Genomic DNA, 8662 nt, shown 5'->3' with positions numbered 1-8662 from the left:
TTCACTTCAGATTTTTGTTGAGTATGTTTAGGGTCAAGACTAAATCGAACCCATACATATGGGTATCCATTTGAAAGCCCTAGATGCAAAAAATGGACTCATATTGTAAAGATTTACTATTTTGTTCAAAAAAATATCTGAAATTTCTTGTTAGGATCACTTTACGCATAATACAATGGAAATGGAATTGTGTTGTTAAGGGTATTGTAATGTAACTCAAGTAGTTATGTTAATTCACTAATATAATGATAGATTGGAAAAGGCCAATATAGATGCACTCACTGTTTTGTCTAGTGAATCTCGTTATTGTGAGCTGCTCATAGAAGTATATGTGATTGTAAGCTCAAAGAATGGACTCATCTTGTAAAGATTTACTATTTTGTGCAAAAAAGATATGAAATTTCTTATTAGGATCACTTTATGCAGAATGTAATGGGTACAATGGAAATCGAATTGTGTTGTTAAGGTGGAAAGGCCCTAATATAGATGCACTCACTTTTTTGGCTGGTGAATCTCGTTGTTGTAAGTTGCTCGTAGAAGTATTTGTCATGAAGAATGTTAAAGACCACCCAATCCTAGAGTAGAAATTTGGGTCTACTGGATCTAGTGTGACTTTATCTAAAAGAAATAGGCTTTGAGCATGTCTTAATTGGGATCTTTTTTTGGTAGATTGGATATGTCATAGCAATTCGTTGCACATGCTTTATCATAAGAATTGTTGTGGTAAGTCTAAGCTAATGCAACTTTGTGAGTAAAGATCAAGTGGATGAATATTTGCAAAGGTTCAAGTGTTCTTGGTGTAGACTTTGCAGGTGGCATGGTCTGCATTTGATAACATGGCAAATGTAGATTCGCTGAATCATCCAATCCTTAATCTTTTCTATTATAAAATAATTTAACATCTTGATATTCTAAGGTTTCTTGTACAAATATATAAATGTGAACAAACCAACTCCAAAAGTAGAACTCAGGAATCATGCTGCCAAAAATCAAACTATTTATTGTGTGATCTATTCTGATAAGAAATTATCTATGTCACTATTGATGTTCATATTGGTATGGTGAAGCTTTGAGTATGTTTGTCTAGTATGTAAAAATTTTGATAGCATTCAACCATGTTCTATTTTAAGCACCTTGTGGAGATTGTTCCATCTGCACTTGTTCTATTCATTTTGCATAAGCTGCCTCCAAAGCCTTTGCCATCCTATTCAATAAGTACCTCCATTTGACTGAGAGGATGAAAGTTGCTTTACATATGCAACAAACAAAACCTTTGGACATTCAAGAAAAATCACTGCTCTTATCTCTCCATCCATCTATCAAATCCCAAGGCTATTCTATTGAGTAATTATCTTCTTCCAATGTGATAGGATGAAAGTTGTTTGAGGTATGCAACACGACAGGATAGTCACTGTTGAATGCTATCTGATATTTTTTCCTAAATTGTCTTGAATCCAATTTGTATCTCAGCTCTACTATGTGGATGGGATATGGATTGCCATTGCATAATTGTGGAGTACCATTTTTGTAGCACGGTCTTGCAGAAGCCCCTTATTTTATGTAAGATCTAAAGGGGAGAAATTTTGAATATAGTTTTTGCAGTAATTATTTGGCTACAACAACCAAGATGCCAAGTGTCACTGTTTGATTAATTTGTAACAAAAAAGGTGATTCTATTCTGTTTCTTCATCTCCCATAGGACAAGATTTTGTAAGGGCTACCATAAACAAAGTAATAGTAAGTAAGAGATATTCTAGTATTAAACAGCTAGAATGTAGCTATGGGGAATTACTCCATATCATGCTAAGACCTTTGCATGTAGTAATTAAAATAGATTAAATAAATTTTGAGGGAAGACAGATCCAATTCAAGTAAACACAACTTACTTTTCTAGAAATTTCCAGGTCGTGATTTGGATGTATACTCTGTTCACACGTGCATTGATCCTCCCACATCACATTGGGGTGTTCTAGGTAGAACAATTTAAACATTGTGGTGATTCTATCTCCTCTTATTGCACCTTATCAGATAATAAAAAGAAGAAAGTAATGTTTTTTAGGGGGGGGCAGAAGAAAAGGGAAAATTAAATTATAATAAAAGAAAAAGATACAATGAAAATGAGAATACAACTCTCATGGAGCAGAGTTCATCAATTTGCTTGCTAAATCAAAAGCACGACCCCTTGAGGAGAAGTACTGCACAAAATTCAATGTTGCACTTACCAACTTGTTTTGAGTAGTCCATATGTGTTGCAAGGTAGCAGCACAAACTAATTGACAAACACATGCCTGAAAGTCATTCAGGTGATTTTTGTTGCCTAGCAATGCCATTTTCCAAGTTAACACAATCTATAATTTTTCTCACAAAAGCCAGCATTGAGTATAACACCATAAGCTACTATGGTTGAACAGCCCTAGAAAAAATGGAAATGGTTCTCCAAAGCCAAACGACAAAATGGACATAAAGGATTTATGCCCTTCCACTTGGTGACCCTGTCCTTTGTCGAAAGTTTGCAATGTAATAACCTCCATAGTAGAAAATTAAGCCGTGACATGGTATGAAAAGCATAGCACAATGCTAGCATTTGGTATTTTCAAATATGGAGAATAGTCAAGAAATAGACATCACCTTACAAAAGGAATTAAGCCACCGTATGAATTTGTAAGGGGCTAAAGTACTATGAGAGATTATAGGGACTAGAGCTCTCTCTCTCTCTCTCTCTCTCTCTCTCTCTCTCTCTCTCTCTCTCTCTCTCTTTCTCTCTCTCTCTCTCTCTCCCCCCCTCTCTCCCTCTCCCTCTCTCTCTCTCTTTCTCTCTCCCTCTCCCTCCCTCTCTCTCTCTCTCTCTCTCTCTCTCTCTCTCTCTCTCTCTCTCTCTCTCTCTCTCTCTCTTTCTCTCTCGCTCGCTCTCCCTCTCCCTCTCCCTCTCTCTCTCTCTCTCTCTCTCTATCTCTCTCTCTCATTCATTCATTGTCTACATATGTGTTTGGTGATTTATGAATTTGCATTGTCATTTAAATCTTAGAGACGACAATCCTAACATAGCTATCCTAGCAATCAAACTAGATATGAAGTCCAAACTTGGTAGAAGGATTAATGAACAAATGGGTTGTGAATGTTAAGGTAGATGCTCCAATGAAAAAACCTTAAGATAATAAAGGAAATTGAAAAGGATAACCAATTCAACTATCTCTCACAAACCATAATAAGCTTACATGACATGTAATAAAGTAGTCATAAAATAAAACCTAAAAATTTAATAACTGTGACATTGAAATTGTGATTTGCTATTGCTATTGGGACCATGATTCACAATTGAGTGCTAGAGATTAAGGTTTTAGCAAGTATAACATTTGTGAATTATGTCAATCATCACGTTTATTACAATTACCTAGATATGTCAATTATTTTATAATTATGTCAATCATCACGTTTATGTCAATTACCTAGAGATTATGTCAATCATGTTTATTACAATTACCTAGATATTAATAAAATTTTGTAAATTTTGATAACATAGTATTGGGAGTACAATTGCAGGACAAACTTAGCTGCTTGAATAATGAAGAGAGGGTTTTTTTTTTTGCGTTGTTCCTCACTAAGGCAATGATGCAACATCATGCATTATAAGTGCCAATCTAAGCATCTCAAATCGATATTATGGCATAAAAGAATGATGCTTGGCACACAGTCTCTCCTCCTTATGCATTCATAGGTTACTATTTATCTCCACTATCATCATTCTAATTGCAATCGCCTTTGGGACATTTGTTGTGGATATGCCTCATGTAGTCTTGCATTAAACATGGTCTAGATTCCTTCACAAGCCTTTTAGGGTGTTAACAGAGGCTCCGTTTAGCCCAAATCACCTATTTCCTCAAGACATGCTAGTTTAAGAGCAACCACAATTTGTAGGTCTTTGTCATCTTTAATGAGAGAGAAAAGGCGTATTAACAAGTCAAGCATAATTAAGCATTACAATTTGTAGTCTCCAGCGCAGCCAATGACTCACATGTCATGGGGATCTTGTAAGAATGCCACCGGAATCTCCACTCTTGAGAAACTCCTTGTGGGAGATTTGTATGCACGAGCTTCACACTGGTGTCACCCAAGCATCTACCCGATCATGTTCATGTGATCCCACAAGAGTGAAGAGAGAAAGAGGGAAGGGGGAAATGGGAATGAGAGCAGGGAGCGGGGAGGAGAAGAGGAAGGAAGTGTGAAGGTAGGGGAGTGGCAATCATCACAAGGCAACCAACATTGGAAATAAGAAGACTCAAGTGTAGAGAAAGAGAGAGAGCTTCTATTCCAAATGTTGCAAGTACACAATGAAGACCAAAGTTTTGGCCTTAAATACATTCCACGTTTTGAAGGGAGGGCTAAACCTTGTACTCTCTTGTACCTCTCTCACTCTTGTATTACAAACACTTGGGCCCATTTGTCTCTAAGGCAGATAGCATACTATAATCCTCACACCCTCTCCTACTTCTCTGCTTACATGAATTGTTAACCATTTGCACGGTTCGCATGGCCCCCTTCCTATTCACAATCCATCCCTGGATTGTGTTTGATGCATAATATTGGTGTCGAACTTCATGGCATTGTTCATCGTTGGACTCACAATCCATCCTTGGATTATGTTAGATGCATAATGTCAGACATTTCAGGGCATTGTTCATGATTTTGTATAGATCAAAGAGCCTGTTGGAGATTTGGCAAAATGGGTGGAGAAGCTTCCAAAAATGTGTCTCAAACATGTCTTCAAAGGTTTGAATATGATGACCATGAAGATTGCAGACACGTATGTACAATCTCATAACTCGAGGAAATAAAGGCCACTCATTTAAGTAAAAAAGAATTTATGCTCAGAGTCATTGGTGGTTCTCTTCTGCCAGTGGTTCCAGTGTCAGAATGTAGCGGAGAAAAATTATAAGTAGCTAAAAAAAGTGCATTCTAGTAGACTGTCAGATCTAGAACCATGGCGAAGGTGGTGTTGCAGTTATCCATTTGAGTTGCCAATGCATAGGATGACCCAACTTCCAGAAAATCAAAATTTGGGAAGCTATATGCAATATTGGGATCAATAGCCTTCATCATTTCAAAATATAGCCAATTCCAGTGGCATCATAAAGGCATATATGTTAAAACAATTCGATGTTCGAGGCCCGAGGAATAGTAAGTTCACCAAAATGCCTTAGTGCTTTAAAAATGGGACCCACCATTGTGGTTGGAGGCGTGCATTTGCATCTATTTTGGGGACCGTAGTGTAGTCTAGCTTGTCATAGCTACCCCTTGTAGTTCTTGCCAATATTTCCTAAAGCTCCTCTGTATTAATTGTGTGAGGGCCTGCACCTCCATAATGTGCCTTTAGCTAAGGTGGAAGCTTTGAAGCTTATCCTTCCACCAATTGACATCAACAGCATCCTTGACTATCGAAAAGATGTGATTGCCTCATACCATGTGTCGTGGTTGGGAGTTCTTTCTTGGGGCTGGCCCTCCTCTTCATCGGGGTGTTTATCCACTTCTTCCTGTCCTTCTTACTCATAATTCCCTTCTATGTCCAAGAAGAGCATGGGCTTAAGTATTTTGTTGGAGGTTTCCTGGAGCTTAAGCATGGCCAAGGCTTCCTGGGTTTGTTGGAGCTCCATTTCAAAAAATTTGCCAATTTCCACGACCTTTAAACCACTGTCCTGGATGACAAGTCTTTCTACCTCCTCTTTCTATAAGGTTGACCCTATAATCTAGAGCTTATTGTTGCTGGCTCTTGTAGCTGCAAGATTCAGGTGGATTGAAAACTCTTGTCTTCATGCTAAGATCTGTCAAGCAACTACTATTAGGGCAATAATGGACTCCATGAAAGCCAACTCCTTCTGCATGGCATGATGGTCTTCATGCATCGATTTGGAGTAGCCCTTGGCCATATTCCTTGGCCATTGCATATGCATTTGGTGGAGGTACATGATTCTAGTGCTTGTTTTTAAGTGCCCATGTGAGGAGGTGGTTGTAGTGGCTCTTGTCCAAGGCCTTGTGTTGGCTTCCTTGTCTATTCTTAAGTAGTACGAGGGGGAGTCTACCCTCCTGGCTCCCGTGTCATATCTATGATTTCTTCATCATCTGAATGGGCCTCTTCAGTAGGCATTCTTGGGTAGCTTCTTTGCCTTTTTTACTTCACTTTTGTGGGCTTCCTCCTCTCTACTCTGCTAGAGTTCGGCTTGTTCTTGCTAGAGGAGGTCATCTTATCACTTCTTGGTTGCTTCTTCATCCTGTAGTCTTTTAGCAGTTGCTTCGTCTTGCTACCTTTTAGCAGCGGCTTCATCTTCTAGTTGCTTGTTGAAATTTCCCCTCCTCCTTGTCAAAATGGACGTTCCATTCAATCATTCGGTTTTCCATACAATCTGTCCATTCAGTCCTACAATTTGTTCATTTGATCCTTCCATTCAATGTTTCGATCCTTCCATTTTGTGGCTTCAACATTTATTCCCCCCTGCAATTGTCCATGTCCTCATGGACTTCTTTTGATACCCCTTATTTTTCGTGAACATGCAATCATGAAGTTGCCTTTTGTGCACAATGGTGGCTTTGTGGGGGTTGACCTTGTTATTGGAGCTGACAATAGGGAACAATCCTTTGCCACATCACCCTACCCTTCTAGAATAGGATCACTGGACACGTGGGGTTCCCAATCTTCTTCCCATGGGTGCAAATGCCAACAATTTCCCTATAGAATTAGTCCACCCAAAAGTCTCTTCTAGTTTGTGGAGGCAAGCCAATAGATTGGGAAGGACTTGTTTAAGCTCTCAACTTGTCCATTAGTTTGAGGATAATAAGGTGCGGATTTTTCAGTGAACAATGAGGAACTCATTCATCAATATGCGAATTTTATCATTAATAAAGTGTGTTCCCTGATCACTCACAATTTCAGGGGGAGGCCAAAGCGGGATATTCCGTTCTCATATAGGAACTTAGCTAGCTGTCCTCACATCTACTTTCCTTGTGGACTTGGCTTCTTCCCGCTTGTTAAAATAATATGTGTCTACTATAAAATAACATGCCTGGGTTCCTTTGGCACGTAGACTAATTGGTCCTACAAAATCAATACCCCACTTCTCGAAGGAGAAGTCCTGTCAGAGGCATGTAAATTTGACTATGGGGTATGAAGACTCACTGGCAGGGACCATAGCACTTAATAAACTTGATAGCATCTGCAAAGAACATAGGCCACCATCATCCAAATTGCAATACCTTGCAAGCCATAAGCTCTCCAGTGAAGTGACCACCTATAATGCTCAAATGAGCATCTCCACAAATTCATCCTCTCAAACACATCGATGCATTATGGCATCTTTCCCCAATCGGTAGAGTTATCCAACTATTAATTGATATGGTGCCGCATCCTTGATAAGTTTCTTGTCCCTATCCTTATTTTGTCTTGGGGGGAATCCCCTCTCAAAAGAACTGCTACTAAAGCAAAAGTGGAAAATCTTGTTGACTTCTACACATGCTTGAGTGCAATTGTACCAAGAGGAAAGCAAGAAAGGACAGAGGTGATGAAACAAGATTTAAGACAGTAAGGGATAGGCATCTAGACTACACAAGTATACTTTTCCGCAATGATGAAGTTTTTGATCAGATAACAAAAGTATGTCTTGCATGTGAGAAGAGAGATGTGTGTTGAGAGACCACGCTCAACATCATGTGATTACATGTGCATAGCACCAACACATATAGAGTGCTATAAAGGAAAGGGTTAGATGCCCTAACCCTAGCCCTAAATGGGTTTGTATATTTTCTACGTTTTCTTCCTTACCTCTCAGTCTATATTAGCATATCTAGTTTGCAAGCCTAATCCTAGGGGGAGATTTGCAAAATGGTTGTCAGAGCTTCAAGAGTTCTCTTTCTCTTTTGTCACACTGAAAATACCACTAGGTCCATTATGGCAGATTTGCTCATAGGATGACAGGATCTAAGAGAATAAAAGAAATATAAGGAGGATATTAATGATGAAAGGGAGACACCACCAACAACTTTTGTCTTGTATTTTGATGGGGCTTTTAGTCCTTCCTGCCAACAATGAGCCGAGGGGATAGTCTTGATGAATTCTGTAGGTCAAGAGGTGTGGGCAAGAGGATAAGGGCTTCCAAGTATCACAACTAACAATGCAGCTGAGTATAATGCTTTGATTCTTGGTTTGGAGGGTTTTCTTCAAAGTCAAGTTAAAGAATTGGAAGTAAGAGGAGATTCTCAGCTTATTATAAAGCAAATGCAAGGGCATTACAAGACAAGAAGTCCTCATTTGAAGGAGCTTAATCAAAAGGCTATGGCACTATGTAGTTAGTTTGAATTTTACAAGTTTATTCATATAAATAGAAAAGAAAATCAAAGGGTAGATGAGTTAGCTACTCAAGCCATTGTAGTACAAGACCGGGGGGTGGTTTCTTTGGTAGACACTAGATGGCCAAAACTGCAAGATGTTCAACAATATGTGGAAGAAGGCATGCTTCCTCGAGGGTTGCTATTGATTGCGGCCTTGGCCTCTGCCCATCGAGTCACATAATCTATGGCCACCAATAAATAATGCTTAGGGTTTACTTGGGCAATGTTTTCTAAGATATGTGACTAGATAGTGTTCTTTGACACCCTAAGGACCATAATGTGAGATGAA

This window comes from Dipteris shenzhenensis, chromosome 21 (genome assembly GCF_047967505.1).
Source record: "Dipteris shenzhenensis isolate YYH24624 ecotype China chromosome 21, Dip_SZ_1.0, whole genome shotgun sequence".
In the NCBI taxonomy this organism is placed as follows: domain Eukaryota; kingdom Viridiplantae; phylum Streptophyta; class Polypodiopsida; order Gleicheniales; family Dipteridaceae; genus Dipteris; species Dipteris shenzhenensis.
The sequence above is the reverse complement of the archived record's forward strand: the minus strand, read 5'-3'. Positions refer to the sequence as shown.